This window comes from Mustela erminea, chromosome X (genome assembly GCF_009829155.1).
Source record: "Mustela erminea isolate mMusErm1 chromosome X, mMusErm1.Pri, whole genome shotgun sequence".
Taxonomy (NCBI): domain Eukaryota; kingdom Metazoa; phylum Chordata; class Mammalia; order Carnivora; family Mustelidae; genus Mustela; species Mustela erminea.
Genome location: NC_045635.1, coordinates 128,021,549 through 128,039,555, shown reverse-complemented (window position 1 = coordinate 128,039,555; position 18,007 = coordinate 128,021,549).

Genomic DNA, 18,007 nt, shown 5'->3' with positions numbered 1-18,007 from the left:
TTATCTTTTTCAGCATCTGAAAGCCACCTGTACTCCTTGGCTTACGGCCTCATCACTCCAACCTCTGCTTTTATGATCACATCTCCTTCTCTAACTCTGAGTTTTCTGTCTCATTTTTCTCCATTTAAAGACCCATGTGATTATATTGGGTATACCTGGATACTTCAGAATAATCTCTCCATCTAAAGACCCTTAACTAAATCAATCTGCAAAGTCCTTTTTGCTACATAAGGTTACATATTCACATATTTATCTCATACCTGTCAGGATGGCTGCTCTCAAAAACAAACAAAACAGATAACAAGTGTTGGTGAGGATGTGGAGAAATTGAACTCTTCCCCACTGTTGGTGCAATGGAAAATGGTGCAGCCAGTGTGGAAAAAAATACAGAGTCTCATGAAGAAATTAAAATTAGAACTACCATATAATCCAGCAAGTGTGGGTATTTGTCCAAAAGAACTGAAATTAGGATCTGGAAGATATCTCTGCATACCCATATTCATTGCAACATTATTCACAGTAGCCTAGAGGTGGAGACAACATTAATGTTCATTGACAGATGACTGGATAAAGAACATGTGGTCCATCCATACAATGGAGTACTATTTAGCCTAAAAAAAAGATATTCTGCACTATGTAACAGCAGGGATGAACCTGGAGGACATTATACTCAGTGAAATGAGCCAGTCACGGAAGGACATTTACTGCGTGATTCCATGTATATGAGTTATCTAAAATAGTCAAACTCATAGAAAAAAAGAGGGGAATGCTGGTTACCAGGGGCTGAGCGGTTGAAGAAATGGGAGAATTATTAATCATAGAAGACATAAAGTTTCAGATAAGAAAGATGAACAAGCTCTAGAGATGTGCTGTTTAACATTTTATTTTGAGTCAACAATAATCTGTTGTACACTTAAACATCTGTTAATAGGGTAGATTTCATGGTCAGTGTTCTTACCGTAATAAAATAATTTTTTAAGAAATAGGAAAAAGGGTGCAGTTACACATAGTGAAATGTAGACCATTTTTACTTAAAAATAATTTATTATTTTTTCAGATTTATGGCCTCCAGAACTAGAAGACATTTGTGTTGTTGGAACACATTACATCTGTGGTCCTTTGTTACAGAAGCAAAGGGAAGTGAACACAGGGTCTGTCTAGAGAGGTGTATATTCATCTTATGAATGTTATTCATCTTATTTACTCTTATAAAATAAAATTTTATAAGAGTAATTTTTATACACAAGTAGCAACACAAAATTATAAATTGCAAAAACAATATTTTGGGGTTATAATTATATATAATAAATAAATAATATGAAAAACTAAATAAACTACTGATAAAAGAACATGTTCAGTATAACAAGACATAGCTCTTTCATCACCATGATTACAGAAAAGAGTTTTTAAAATTGTACATACAGTCTTTAAACTGTCCCCACTCCTTTGTACACCAGTTGCGCTATGTGGAGCTGTTCTGACATCTAGCCACTATATACTCCCCTCTCTTCCCATGTCCCTTATTTGTGCATTATTCTATATGTAAATACATATTTAATGCTTGCCACCAGCCTTCACTAGTGTCCCTTCATTTATTTTGGTTGTCTGAAGTTCATTCTGTAACAGATTTCTAAGAAAGGCTGATCATGTCACCACACCATTCTCCAAGTTTTCACGGTGAGAATTTGCTGTGTTTATACTTGAAAGTGAGCTTGGTTGGATATGAAATTCTTGGCTCAGATTATTTACCCTTGATGACTATCTTAAATTTTCTTCTGGTGGAAGGCATCACTGTTGAAATTTTAAAGTCTTATTTTCTTTCATTATATATTTATTCTTCTTTGCCCAGCTATCCAAATAAATGTTCTTTCTTTAATCCAATATTTTTACTAGAATATGTTCCAGGTTTGCTTGTTTTGGGGTGATTTTCATGGGTACTGGAATGATCTGTCAATTTGTAATCTTGAATCTGCTTTTGTGCCAGGAGTATTTTCTTGAATTATACATTTCTTCTTTTCCTTTACTTTGGTTTTTAATTATTGGGGACTCCTATTATATGTATATTAGATCTCTTTTTTTTTTTTTTTAAAGATTTTATTTATTTTATTTGACGGACAGAGATCACAAGTAGGCAGAGAGGCAGGCAGAGAGAGAGAGAGAGAGGAGGAAGCAGGCTCCCCCCTGAGCAGAGAGCCCGATGCGGGACTCGATCCCAGGACCCTGAGATCATGACCTGAGCCGAAGGCAGCGGCTTAACCCACTGAGCCACCCAGGCGCCCCATTAGATCTCTTTTTCTTGCTTGTCTCCTAATTTGTCATTTTCTTTCAAATATATTTCATCTTTTTATTCATCTTTCCTCTTTAAAAAATTCTCTTATTTTCTTCTATTTCTTTTAAGGCGTTATATGTGGCATTTATTCATTCCTCAGTTCCTTTTCCTTTAGTCTTCATTTCTGAAATTTAAAGGAATTTAAAAAGCCTTTTATTTTGGGGGCAACTGGGTGGCTCAGTGGGTTAAGTGTCTGTCTTTGGCTCAGGTCATGATCCCAGGGTCCCAGGATGGAGCCCCGAATCAGGCTCCATGCTCAGTGGGGAGCCTGCTTCTCCCTCTGCCTCTGCCTCTGCCCCTCACGCCCAGCTCATGCTCTCTCTCACTCTCGATTTGAAATAAATAAATAAATAAAATCTTTAAAAAATCTTTTATTACTAATTCTTTCCTGAGTCTATAATCTTTTTTTTTAAGCATTTTATTTATTTAGTTGACAGACGGAGATCACAAGCAGGCAGAGAAGCAGGCAGAGAGAAAGGAGGAAGCAGGCTCCCCGCTGAGCAGAGAGCCCGATGTGAGGCTCGATCCCAGGACCCTGGGTTCACAACCTGAGCCGCAGGCAGAGGCTTTTTAACCCACTGAGCCACCCAGGCATCTCCCAAGTCTAGTCTATTATCTTATTTCTGAGTTTTCACATTCTGATTTATGTTGTTCTTTCATGTCTTGAATCATTTTCTTAATGCCTTAACTTGCTTTACAATGAAGGATTGTACTTCCATCTGTTTTGTGCTCATCTCTTTCCAGGATCCTTTCAATGCCTAGAGGGATGCTCTGTATTTTGTTTTATTCTAACAACCTTGTGTGAGATTTGCCTTTGATCTTTTTCTGTTACTCGTTTTTACCTCAAATTAGTTTTCTTGCCATTGTAGAGGAAGGCTAATATACGTGTGTGCGTGTGTGTGTGTGTGTGTGTGTGTATTTATATACATATATGTATATGTATATATATGTGTGTGTATATATATTATGCATATTCTAATTTCACATATGAAGAGCACCCTCTTCTGTTGATTTTGAGAACTGTTAACATGTGTTCACTTACTTTCTGTGATCATCTCAATTTGTTCTCCCTCACTTTTATCTGGACGTCTTTTCTTTGCCCCTACCATTCCTATCTTGCTTTTTATTCTGCTCCCAGTAGTTTTTCCTCAGTGGAAGGAAGTTTTGAGAGTTAATTTGGCCCAGTCTGTTCCAACCCGTTTAGATCATTATGGTGATGGCAAAACCCTCCCTTGTCTCTCCTCTGAGAGAGAGTGCAGTCCTGGAGCACAGACCCTTAGCCATTTGTTTTATCTGTGCCCAGCTTCTGGCACAAGGGTTGGTTTGACTGAACAGAACAGCCACCTGGAGATGTGAGTGAACAGGCCAGCAACAGAGCCCCCTGATGTCCCCTACACCCCTTCCAGGACCTCCCAGTGCCCATCTCCGGGAGAAGGAGAAGGGTGCACTGGGCCCAGGTCCCCCTCTGGGTCACCAGTGAAAGAAGCATCCCCGCCCAGGATGTGTCCTTGACCCCTCCTCTGGGCAGGTGTGTCCCACAGAGGTGGAAGGCAGTGGCTTCCCTAGGTCTGCTAGAGCCCCGAGTCACCATGGAGGCCACCTGCAGGACAGGCAGGATGGTGCTTGCCTCTCAGTCCCTCCCCCTGTCCTTGGCTCCTTCTTTCCCTCCAGGCCCTTCAGGTGCCCTTTCCCCCATGACCAGGATGCTTCTCCTTGCATTCCCTGAGGCCATCCCCTGCCCGCAGTGCAGCTCTCCTCTGGGAGGATTTAGGCCCTGGCCCTGGCACTGGAGCCCCACCTGGGTGGTCTCCTTGTCAGACCCGGTCAGGCTGGAGGACCATGAATAAATAAACGCACACGCGCCCCAGCCCACCAGCCCCGGGACAGGGGGCCTGCTGGGGGCACGGAGCGAGCGGGCCGGCCCGACCTTCCTCCAACAGCCTCGCAAGCCCAGGGCGGTCTGTCGTCTGCAGAGCCTCCTGGCAATTCTGGACGTGGCTCTGGATCACAGGGACCATGCCCACAAAAATGCCCAGAAGGCTTGCACATCGGTCCTTAGGAAGGCAGGAGGAGGGGTGACATGAAGGACAAAGGAGGGGGCCGACCTGATCAAGGGTCCTTTTTACTTGTCAGGACCCGCTCTCCACTATCTGTCTTACCCCTTCCTCTTGTCAAAGTGTGGTTTCAGGCTTTGTTTGAGCAGGTCTAGAATAGTCCTTTCTCCTGGTCATGGTCCTCATTCCTGATGTGTGACCTTTCTGGTGTCTTAGTTAGATAGCTATCTAGGTTTGATGAGAAGTCCAGGTAGACCTTCTGTGGTAGCTGTGCCTCAGGTGTTCCTGTTCTGCTTTCAGCCCCTCAGCAGGCATAGCTTCTCTGCCTGGTGTCCACTGCCCTATTGCTCGTGCCGCCCTGCCGTGGGCCAGGGACTCATGAGGTACCCCTGTACAGACTTTGGAGTCCTCTGGTTTTGTACAGCTCCTTCCTTACATGCCCTCCTGTGCAGATTCCAGGCCCTTCTCAGGGAAAGGGTTGCAGCAATGGTGGGGCCTAGGGTGGATTCTCTTCTCTCACTGGTGCAGACTGGAGATGCCAGTTCTCCAGTGGAGAAAACAGTCACTTGATCTCCTTGATCCTACATCATAGTGATGTACCAGAGGTCTGTCACTGTCAGAAGCTAAAGCCTTTTTTTACACCATACCCAAGTGGCTACCTTATCTGCCCTCATCTTTCCCTCCAGGGTAGTCATCCCATGTTCCCTTGGATTTCCACTGTGTCTCCTCTTGGGGCCCCTTTGTCATTCTTATCATGCTCCTATGAGGTCTCTCGTCATGTTTGTACTGCTTCGCTTTAATGGCTGCTGGGACACTAAACCCATATTTGGGAGATACAGGACTTCTCTGAGGGCTGACTCTGGCTTGAAGAATTTCCAACATTAGTAGTATAATTTCCATTAAAAGAAGAGGAAAACATGGGGCACCTGGTGGCTAAGTCGTAAAGCCTGTCTTCAGCTCAGGTCATGATTCCAGTGTCCTGGGATCCAGTGGCATTGGGCTCCCTCCTCAGTGGGAGTCTGCTTCTCTCTCCCTCTGTCTCTTCCCAACTTGCGCATGCTCTCTCTCTCTTTCTCTCTCTCCCTCTCTTAAATAAATAAATAAATAAATAAAATCTTTAGGGTATTATGCTAAATGAACTCAGTCAAGCAGAGAAAGACAATTATTATCTGGTTTCACTTACTTGTGGAGCACAAGGAATAGCATGGCGGACATTAGGAGAAGGAAAGGAAAAGTGAAGGGGGAGGAGTCAGAGGGGGAGACACACCATGAGAGACCGAGGACTCTGGGAAACAAATCGAGGGTTACAGAAGGGAGGGGGTGGGGAGATGAGGTACCTGGGTGACGGGCATTAAGGAGGTCACGTGATGTGGTGGGCACTGGGTGTTATACACAAAAATGAATCATTGAACAGTACATCAAAAACTAGTGTACTATATGCTGGCTAATTAGACTAAATAAAAAAGTAAATAAAATCTTAAAAAAAATAGGGGTGCGTGTGTGTCTCAGTGGGTTAGGGCCTCTGCCTTCGGCTCAGGTCACGATCTCAGGGTCCCGGGATTGAGCCTCATGTCGGACTCTCTGCTCGGCGGGGAGCCTGCTTCCCTTCCTCTCTCTCTGCCTGCCTCTCTGCCTACTTGTGATCTCTCTCTGTCAAATAAATAAATAAAAACTTAAAAAACAAATAAAGAAGAGGAAAACATGAATTATTTCTGACAGTATCTTTTCAGGTTACTAGGCCGAGATACGCTTGGACCCTAAGAAGTTGAATCACATAGTTCCTGGCCAGCAGGACCTCCCAGAGGGCACACCCCCCCCCCTCCGGGACTGTGGTATAGAAAACCAGCAGAGAATATTGGAGAGAGGGCAGGAGCACCTGACAAGGGAGGACTGCCCCACACCTTGCTTGGGAGACCGGTCAAGAGCATGTGATTGTAATGTCCCAGAAGCCTGGGGGAAGAGAATTTTAAAAAGCAGGAGTGATCAACTACTTTGAATGTTGCTGAAGAATTCGATAGCTGAGGACGGAGAAATGATATTGGATTTAGCAGGAGAAAGAAAACTCATTGGTGATTTTGGCAAGAGCCATTGCAGTGGTGGATATGGATGGGGGGTTAAAACAGTGGTTAAAGAAAGATTGGGAGGGGAGGAGGTGGAGAGAGGCTGTGGCAACAGATCTTTCAAGGAGCGTTTCTGTGCAAAGGGATGGAGGAATGGGGTGGAAGCTGGAGGGGAATGAGGGATGGAAAGAGGCTCTTGTTTCTTCAAAATGGGCAATATTACCATGTGCTGGGATGATCAGCTGAGATGAGGAGGAACAGTGGTAAGTTTGAAGAGAGGAAATGAGTGAACTAGCCAAGTGGGAGAATGAACGGACCAGAAAAATGCAGTGGGTTTCTGGGTGGTATTAAGGAGTGACTTCAGATTAGTGCTGACCCATTTAAAGGGGGAAGCCAGCTGGCGTCATTGTGTTGGGGTTTGACCAGGTGAATGTGTTGTGAGGCGAGTGGAGGGAAGGAGTGATCATTATGCTGCTCTGTGGAGTTTAAGCCGGGCAAGCAGGAATGCGATGATATGCAGGGTTGGGGCCATTGAGCAGGTGGGAGGCACAGTGGTTGGGCTGAGCAATTGTTCATGAATAAGGTGAGTGTGGAAGTGAGATACGAGTGGTGGTTGGGGAGTGGGATTCTTGGTAGCAGTTGGAGGTAACAGTAGGCAAGGGATATGACCATAGCAGTGGGTGGCCAAGGCAGCACAGCTGAGATGATCTTAGGAGTTGAGAAAGACAAGGAATGGAGAGACCAAAGTATTAGACAAATCATTTATGAGAATTCTGGAGTCCCAAGGAGCCAAGACAGAAGTAGTGGTGGGCACGACAAGGGATGGGAGATCAGAGGGACATGAGCAGATGAACGCAACAGGGAGAGCCATGTGGCCTCTAGTCCGATGGTAGGCGCTAAAAGGGAGTGAGGCCACTAGAGCCCATAGGTCACTCCTCTTAGGGTCCCGAACGAGGTGCCTCTGCTTCCCCCAACACCGTGGCCCAGTGAAAGGTTTTACTCTTCTGACCTTATGAGAATCAGTACAGCACCTGAAAGTAGGTGCTCAGGAAGGGCCTGCTGAGTGAACGAAGGAGCCACATTTGCTGGGACTCCGATGAGAAGACACTGTTGATCCCCTTCTCTTCTTCCGAGATATCATGCTTTTCTACTGTATTCGTCCACTACTTCCCACTCTCCTTTGCTGATGACTTCTTATCAAGTTGAACACATAGAACTCAAATTCCACATGTATTTTTTTTTTTTTTTTCAAAACTACCTTCTTCTTCAATTTCTTTCATGAGTGTTCTGTAGTTCCTCGAGTACAGATCCTTTACCTCTTTGGTTAGGTTTATTCCCAGGTATCTTATGGTTCTTGGTGCTATAGTAAATGGAATCAATTCTCTAATTTCCCTTTCTGTATTTTCATTGTTAGTGTATAAGAAAGCCACTGACTTCTGCACATTGACTTTGTATCCTGCCACGTTGCTGAATTGCTGTATGAGTTCTAGTAGTTTGGGGGTGAAGTCTTTTGGGTTTTCCATATAAAGAATCATGTCATCTGCAAAGAGAGAGAGTTTGACTTCTTCATTACCAATTTGGATACCTTTTATTTCCCTTTGTTGTCTAATTGCCGTTGCTAGGACTTCTAATGCTATGTTGAACAAGAGTGGTGAAAGTGGGCATCCTTGTCGTGTTCCTGATCTCAACGGGAAGGACGCAAGCTTTTTCCCATTGAGGATGATATTTGCTGTGGGTCTTTCATAGATAGATTTGATGAAGTTCAGGAATGTTCCCTCTATCCCTATACTTTGAAGCGTTTTAATCAGGAACGGATGCTGGGTTTTGTCAAATGCTTTTTCTGCATCAATTGAGAGGACCATGTGGTTCTTCTCTCTTCTCTTATTAATTTGTTCTATCACATTGATTGATTTGCGAATGTTGAACCATCCTTGTAGCCCAGGGATGAATCCCACCTGGTCATGGTGGATAATCTTTTTAATGTGCTGTTGGATCCTGTTTGCTAGGATCTTGTTGAGAATCTTAGCATCCATATTCATCAGTGATATTGGTCTGAAATTCTCCTTTTTGGTAGGGCCTTGGCCTGGTTTGGGGATCAGGGTAATGCTGGCTTCATACGGATGAATGGATAAGGAAGATGTGGTCCATATACACTATGGAGTATTATGCTTCCATCAGAAAGGACGAATACCCAACTTTTGTAGCAACATGGACGGGACTGGAAGAGATTCTGCTGAGTGAAATAAGTCAAGCAGAGAGAGTCAATTATATGGTTTCACTTATTTGTGGAGCATAACAAAAAGCATGGAGGACATGGGGAGTTAGAGAGAAGGGGGTTGGGGTAAATTGGAAGGGGATGTGAATCATGAGAGACTATGGACTCTGAAAAACAATCTGAGGGGTTTGAAGTGGCGGGGGGATGGGAGGTCGGGGTACCAGGTGGTGGGTATTATAGAGGGCACGAGTTGCATGGAGCACTGGGTGTGGTGAAAAAATAATGATACTGTTATGCTGAAAATAAATAAATTTTAAAAAATTTTTTAAAAGTTAAATAAATAAATAAAAGATTTTTTTAAAAAAAGAATTTGAAAACGACCTTCTTAAATCTTAAATTTTAAATTATGTTATGTCAGTCACCGTACAGCGCATCATGAGTTTTTGATGCAGTGTTCCAAGATTCGTTGTTTGCGTACAACGCCCAGTTCTCCATGCAATACGTGCCCTCCTTAATACCTTTTGAATAAATTCTTCTGTGAATCACACACACACAAGTCAGGTTCCTCTTTTACTTGATGTCCAAAGCAGCAAGTGTTGTCTGTACCCCCGTGTCAATCTAACACCTTTGTCAACTATGGTTCTACCTCTCTTTCTGAATTTAATGTTTCCCCTTGCTAGATTTCAGTTGTCAGAATTCTGCACCCTTCCTGACTTCCTAAAAGCCCAAGTCCAAAGCCCAAATTTAAGGGTTACCTTTTGGTGCCAGACAGTTGGGAGCAGAAATTCAGGGAGCCACAACTGGAGGGTTGGAGGCGGGTGGGGCTTGGCTGTGAAATCCAGATCCTTACCTCCTTCTCTTCAAATAGATTTGGACAGTGATAAAGAGCTTTTTGTCACAGGGTCTGGGCCTAGACCACTGGCTTTGATGCTTTTAGAAATGACTTTCCAGGGACACCTGGGTGGCTCAGTTGGTTGGACGACTGCCTTCGGCTCAGGTCATGATCCCGTAGTCCCGGGGTCGATTCCCGCATTGGGCTCCCGGCTCCACGGGGAGTCTGCTTATCTCTCTGACCTTCTCCTCACTCATGCTCTCTCTCCCTGTCTCTCTCTCAAATAAATAAATAAAATCTTAAAAAAAAAAAAAAAGAAATGACTTTCCAGTATCAAGGTTGATCAACTTTTCTGCAGTTATCTGGCTGGCCATGAGCAGAGCTAAGACTAGAACTAGAAGGCATTCTGCCCAAGACGGGGTTTCTCCTATGATACCAGGCCAAGAAGCAATTCCTGGAAGGCTCCTGGGACCTCGAGAATAGTAGAGATAGCAGATCCTGGAAAATGGCAACTTCATAGCCCAGTGATTCTGCTCATGCACTGGTCACAGATGTGCACAGGGCAACTAAATGAAGCAGACCCAGACTCTGCTCTGAAAGCTAGTGTTCCCTGGAAACTCCCTCTCAGAAATAAGTTGAGTGCAGTTAGAAGCAGTGCGGGCAGATTTGACGAGACTTGGAAGTCCTGAAAATGTTGAGAAGGGCAAGTCAGAGAAATGTTATATAATACTGCCAGTGTGCCTCTGTTTCTGTCCCTTGGATGGGATGAGTTGGGAGCAGATACAGTGAGCTTAAAGTCATGGAGAAAGAAATAGAGTTACACAGTGGCCAAGTGGTCTATTCGTGGTCAAACTGTTGGGCCCAGAATAGAAATGAGGCCTCCAGATTCCCAAACTGTGGACATGTAACTATACCACTTTATTTCTCTTATGCAATTTTACCTGTCTCCTCTTCTTAAAAATTTAAATCCAGTTAGCCAACATATGGTACATAATTAGTTTTTGGTAGAATGCTCAAGATTCATTAGTTGCATATAACACCCAGTGCTCCTCATATCACCTGCCCTTATCCATAAAGGTTTCCGCCCCAGGAAACCAGCAAAATTTTATATATATATGGCAGTTCTCAAACATTTTGGTCTCATGACCCTTTCTGTCTCTTAAGGATTATTGAAGAGGTACCTTTGGGTGTTATGTGTTATGACCATCAGTATTTAGTGTATTCAGACATGATACTAAGACACTTTCAAAGTATTTATTTATTAATTCAATTAAAATAACCATGTAAGCACAAAAAACTTCTGAAAAATTCAAAAACCAAAAAATTTAGGGGTAGGAGTGGTATTGATCTATATTTTTGCAAATCTCTCTCTCTCTCTCTCTTTAGAGATTTTATTTATTTATTTGACAGGCAGAGACCATGAGTAGGCAGAGAGGCAGGCAGAGAGAGAGGGGGAAGCAGGCTCCCCGCCGAGCAGAGAACCCGACGCAGGGCTCAATCCCAGGACCTCGAGATCATGACCTGGGCCGAAGGCAGAGGCTTAGTCCACTGAGCCACCCAGGTACCTCATCTCTTTTTTATTAAGTTCAGTTAGCCAACATACACTATATCATTAGTTTTTGATGTGGTGTTCAATGATTCATTAGTTGTGTATACCACCCAGTGCTCCAACAGGTGAATGGATAAAGAAGATGGGGTACATATATACAATCGCATATTCCTCTGCCATCAGAAAGGACGAATAGCTACCATTTGCATTGACTTGGATGGAACAGGAGGGCAGTACACTAAGTGAAATAAGTCAAGCAAATCTCTTTAATATCTGGTTTTATAGAGGACAGCTGAACTTTACTAACTGCTTCTGCATCTGAACTGTTGAGATGTGTTATTTTGGTGGGTGTACACGAGGAAAATTGGGCCTTATACAGATATATCATTGGAAAAGGGAGAGGCATTTTAATAGCCTTACATTATTTTAGTAAAATTAAAGAAAAATTAAAAGATAGTGAAGACTTTCAGGCCAAGATTTTAAAAGAGGAACTATATCTAAGTAATAAAAGCTGGTATTGCGGTCACTTTTCTCTAGAGATGTCCATGAACTCTAGGAGAAGTGGTTGAGACTTTTGAGATAATTGTGGATACTTTTCTTTGGAACTATATAAAATTCAACCAAGGGTAATTTCTTTAACACTTGCAAGGTGGAATCTGAAAATTTGTTGTTGAAATTTTCATACATTGTCACACTGAATCCATTAGTCTACCTTGCACTTTGTTTCTTATTGAAGTTTAATTGACATAAAATACATTGGGCACACAACAGAGTGTGTTTCAGACACACAGCAGAGCGATTTGACAATTCTATACATTACACAATGTTCACCACCAGGAGTGTGGTTACCATTCATCACCATACATTATCATAGTTTTGGTGACTGTATTCCCTTTGTCATACTTTTCATCTCCCCGACTTATTTATTTTATATGGGAAGTTTGTACCTCTTCGTCCCCTTCGCCTTTTATGTTCCGCCTCCCTCCCCCCAGCAACCACCAGTTCTCTGTATTGGTCAGTCTGTTTCTGTTTCCTTTGTTCATTTGCTTTGTTTTTTGGATTTCACATATAAGTGAAATAGCATTGCATTTGTCTTCCTCCGACTTATTTCACTTAGCATCATATCCTCTAGGTTCATCCGTCACAAATGGCAAGATCTCGTTTCTTTTTAAGGACTGAGAAATATTCCATTACACCATATATATATATATATATATATATATATATATATATACACACACATACACACACACACATCCATCTGTCTATCTACCTATACTATATCCATGTGTATGTATAAAATACCATATCTTCTTTACCCACTCGTCTATCAGTGGACACTTAGGTTGCTCCCGTATCTTGGGTATTGTAAATAATGTTGTGCTGAACATTGGGATGCATATCTTTTTGAATCCGTGTTCTCATGCTCTTTGGTTGAATACCCAGTAGTGGAATTACTGGATCATATGGTATTTCTACTTTTGTTTTCTTCTTCCGACTTTTTATTTAAATTCCAGTTAGCTAACCTGCAGTGTATTATTAGTTTCAATGTAGGATTTAGTGATTCATCACTTACATACAACACCCAATGCTCATCACAACACATCACAACAGGTGCCCTCCTTAACATCCATCAAACATTTAACCCATTTCCCCCACCAACCTCCCCTCTCCAGCAGCCCTCAGTGTGTTCTTTATAGTTGAGAGTTAAGTTTTGAGGTTTGCCTCTCTCTTCCTCCCCCACCCCCATGTTCGTCTGTTATGTTTCTTTTTTGTTTAAGATTTTATTTATTTATTTATTTGACAGACAGAGATCACAAGCAGGAAGAGAGGCAGACAGAGAGAGAGGAGGAAGCAGGCTCCCTGCTGAGCAGAGAGCCCGATGCAGGGCTCGATCCCAGGACCCCGGGATCATGACCTGAGCCAAAGGCAAAGGCTTTAACCCACTGAGCCACCCAGGCGCCCCTGTTATGTTTCTTAAATTCCACATGTGAGTGAAATCATATGCTATTTGTTTTATCTGACTAACTTATTTTGCTTAACATGATACTCTCTAGCTCCATTCACATCATTGCAAATGGCAAAATTTCATTCTTTTTTATGGCTGAGTAATATTCCATTAAACTATCTATCTATCTATCTATTTATTTATTTATTTATTTATTTGACAGAGATCACAAGTAGGCAGAGAAGCAGACAGGGCGGGGGGGATGTAGGCTCCCCCGCTGAGCAGAGAGCCCAATGAGGGGTTTGATCCCAGGACCCTGGGATCATGGCCTGAGCTGAAGGCAGAGGCTTTAACCCATTGAGCCCCCCCAGGTGCCCCTGTATTCCATTTTATAGATACTATTCCATTGTGTGTGTGTGTGTGTGTGTGTGTGTGTGTGTGTATAGTCACAACTTCTTTACCCATATATGTGTGAGTATATATATGTATATATAAGTATACATAAATATATAATACATATATTATAATAAATGTATATAACTTTATATGTATAACTATATAGCTTTATATACATTTATATATTATATAATAATAATCTATATAAAGATATATATAGAGAAATGGTGTCTATATAGTCACAACTTCTTTATCCATTCTTCAGTTGATGGACAACATTTGGGCTCTTTCCTTAATTTGGCTGTTGTTGACAATGCTGCTATAATATAGGATGAAGCCCAAAGCAGGCAGAAGAAGGGAAATAATAAAGTCTAGAGCAGAAATAAATGATATAGAAGCAAACAAAAACCCCCACAGTAAAACAGACCAATGAAACCAGGACCTGGTGCTTTGAAAAATTAATAAAATTGGTAAACCCTTAGCCAGACGTATCAAAAAGAAAAGAGAAAGGGCCCAAATAAATATATGTGCTGCCGAAGCGAGCCAGACCCAAATACATAAAATCTCGAATGAGAGAGATGAGATCACAACCAACACGACAGAAATACAAATGCCTGTAAGAGAATGCTATGAAAACTTATATGCCCCCAAATTGGGCAATCTGGAAGAAATGGATAAATTCCCAGAAACATATAAACTACCAAAATTGAAACAGGACTTGATAAGACCAGCAACGAAATTGAATCAGTAATAAAAAAATGTCCCAAAAAATCAAAGTCCAGGACCAGATGACTTCCCAGAGGAATTCGACCAAATATTTTATTTTATTTTATTTTATTTTTTTTAAATTTTTTATTTTTTATAAACATATATTTTTATCCCCAGGGGTACAGGTCTGTGAATCACCAGGTTTACACACTTCACAGCACTCACCAAAGCACATATCCTCCCCAATGTCCATAATCCCACCCCCTTCTCCCAAACCCCCTCCCCCCAGCAACCCTCAGTTTGTTTTGTGAGATTAAGAGTCACTTATGGTTTGTCTCCCTCCCAATCCCATCTTGTTTCATTTGTTCTTCTCCTACCCACTTAAGCCCCCATGTTGCATCACCACTTCCTCATATCAGGGAGATCATATGATAGTTGTCTTTCTCCGCTTGACTTATTTCGCTAAGCATGATACGCTCTAGTTCCATCCATGTTGTCGCAAATGGCAAGATTTCATTTCTTTTGATGGATGCATAGTATTCCATTGTGTATATATACCACATCTTCTTGATCCATTCATCTGTTGATGGACATCATCTAGGTTCTTTCCATAGTTTGGCTATTGTGGACATTGCTGCTATAAACATTCCGGTGCACGTGCCCCTTTGGATCACTACGTTTGTATCTTTAGGGTAAATACCCAATAGTGCAATTGCTGGGTCATAGGGCAGTTCTATTTTCAACATTTTGAGGAACCTCCATGCTGTTTTCCAGAGTGGCTGCACCAGCTTGCATTCCCACCAACAGTGTAGGAGGGTTCCCCTTTCTCCGCATCCTCGCCAGCATCTGTCATTTCCTGACTTGTTGATTTTAGCCATTCTGACTGGTGTGAGGTGATATCTCATTGTGGTTTTGATTTGTATTTCCCTGATGCCGAGTGATATGGAACACTTTTTCATGTGTCTGTTGGCCATCTGGATGTCTTCTTTGCAGAAATGTCTGTTCATGTCCTCTGCCCATTTCTTGATTGGATTATTTGTTCTTTGGGTGTTGAGTTTGCTAAGTTCTTTATAGATTCTGGACACTAGTCCTTTATCTGATATGTCGTTTGCAAATATCTTCTCCCATTCTGTCAGTTGTCTTTTGATTTTGTTAACTCTTTCCTTTGCTGTGCAAAAGCTTTTGATCTTGATGAAATCCCAATCGTTCATTTTTGCCCTTGCTTCCCTTGCCTTTGGCGTTGTTCCTAGGAAGATGTTGCTGCGGCTGAGGTCGAAGAGGTTGCTGCCTGTGTTCTCCTCAAGGATTTTGATGGATTCCTTTCGCACATTGAGGTCCTTCATCCATTTTGAGTCTATTTTTGTGTGTGGTAAAAGGAAATGGTCCAATTTCATTTTTCTGCATGTGGCTGTCCAATTTTCCCAGCACCATTTATTGAAGAGGCTGTCTTTTTTCCATTGGACATTCTTTCCTGCTTTGTCGAAGATTAGTTGACTGTAGAGTTGAGGGTCTATTTCTGGGCTCTCTATTCTGTTCCATTGATCTATGTGTCTGTTTTTGTGCCAGTACCATGCTGTCTTGATGATGACAGCTTTGTAATAGAGCTTGAAGTCCGGAATTGTGATGCCACCAACGTTGGCTTTCTTTTTCAATATCCCTTTGGCTATTCGAGGTCTTTTCTGGTTCCATATAAATTTTAGAATTATTTGTTCCATTTCTTTGAAAAAGATGGATGGTACTTTGATAGGAATTGCATTAAATGTGTAGATTGCTTTAGGTAGCATAGACATTTTCACAATATTTATTCTTCCAATCCAGGAGCATGGAACATTTTTCCATTTCTTTGTGTCTTCCTCAATTTCTTTCATGAGTACTTTATAGTTTTCTGAGTATAGATTCTGTGCCTCTTTGGTTAGGTTTATGCCTAGGTATCTTACGGTTTGGGGTGCAATTGTAAATGGGATTGACTCCTTAATTTCTCTTTCTTCTGTCTTGCTGTTGGTGTAGAGAAATGCAACTGATTTCTGTGCATTGATTTTATATCCTGACACTTTACTGAATTCCTGTACAAGTTCTAGCCGTTTTGGAGTGGAGTCTTTTGGGTTTTCCACATATAGTATCATATCATCTGCGAAGAGTGATAATTTGACTTCTTCTTTGCCGATTTGGATGCCTTTAATTTCCTTTTGTTGTCTGATTGCTGAGGCTAGGACCTCTAGTACTATGTTGAATAGCAGTGGTGATAATGGACATCCCTGCCGTGTTCCTGACCTTAGCGGAAAAGCTTTCAGTTTTTCTCCATTGAGAATGATATTTGCGGTGGGTTTTTCATAGATGGCTTTGATGATATTGAGGTACGTGCCCTCTATCCCTACACTTTGAAGAGTTTTGATCAGGAAGGGATGCTGTACTTTGTCAAATGCTTTTTCAGCATCTATTGAGAGTATCATATGGTTCTTGTTCTTTCTTTTATTGATGTGTTGTATCACATTGACTGATTTGCGGATGTTGAACCAACCTCGCAGCCCTGGAATAAATCCCACTTGGTCGTGGTGAATAATCCTTTTAATGTACTGTTGAATCCTATTGGCTAGTATTTTGTTGAGTATTTTCGTATCTGTGTTCATCAAGGATATTGGTCTATAGCTCTCTTTTTTGATGGGATCCTTGTCTGGTTTTGGGATCAAGGTGATGCTGGCCTCATCAAATGAGTTTGGAAGTTTTCCTTCCATTTCTATTTTTTGGAACAGTTTCAGGAGAATAGGAATTAGTTCTTCTTTAAATATTTGGTAGAATTCCCCCGGGAAGCCGTCTGGCCCTGGGCTTTTGTTTGTTTGGAGATTTTTAATGACTGTTTCAATCTCCTTACTGGTTATGGGTCTGTTCAGGCTTTCTATTTCTTCCTGGTTCAGTTGTGGTAGTTTATATGTTTCTAGGAATGCATCCATTTCTTCCAGATTGTCAAATTTATTGGCGTAGAGTTGCTCATAGTATGTTCTTATAATAGTTTGTATTTCTTTGGTGTTAGTTGTGATCTCTCCTCTTTCATTCATGATTTTATTTATTTGGGCCCTTTCTCTTTTCTTTTTGATAAGTCGGGCCAGGGGTTTATCAATTTTATTAATTCTTTCAAAGAACCAGCTCCTAGTTTCGTTGATTTGTTCTATTGTTTTTTTGGTTTCTATTTCATTGATTTCTGCTCTGATCTTTATGATTTCTCTTCTCCTGCTGGGCTTAGGGTTTCTTTCTTGTTCTTTCTCCAGCTCCTTTAGGTGTAGGGTTAGGTTGTGTACCTGAGACCTTTCTTGTTTCTTGAGAAAGGCTTGTACCGCTATATATTTTCCTCTCAGGACTGCCTTTGTTGTGTCCCACAGATTTTGAACCGTTGTATTTTCATTATCATTTGTTTCCATGATTTTTTTCAATTCTTCTTTAATTTCCCGGTTGACCCAGTCATTCTTTAGAAGGATGCTGTTTAGTCTCCATGTATTTGGGTTCTTTCCAAACTTCCTTTTGTGGTTGAGTTCTAGCTTCAGAGCATTGTGGTCTGAAAATATGCAGGGAATGATCCCAATCTTTTGATACCGGTTGAGTCCTGATTTAGGACCGAGGATGTGATCTATTCTGGAGAATGTTCCATGTGCACTAGAGAAAAATGTGTATTCTGTTGCTTTGGGATGAAATGTTCTGAATATATCTGTGATGTCCATCTGGTCCAGTGTGTCATTTAAGGCCTTTATTTCCTTGCTGATCTTTTGCTTGGATGATCTGTCCATTTCAGTGAGGGGAGTGTTAAAGTCCCCTACTATTATTGTATTATTGTTGATGTGTTTCTTTGATTTTGTTATTAATTGGTTTATATAGTTGGCTGCTCCCACGTTGGGGGCATAGATATTTAAAATTGTTAGATCTTCTT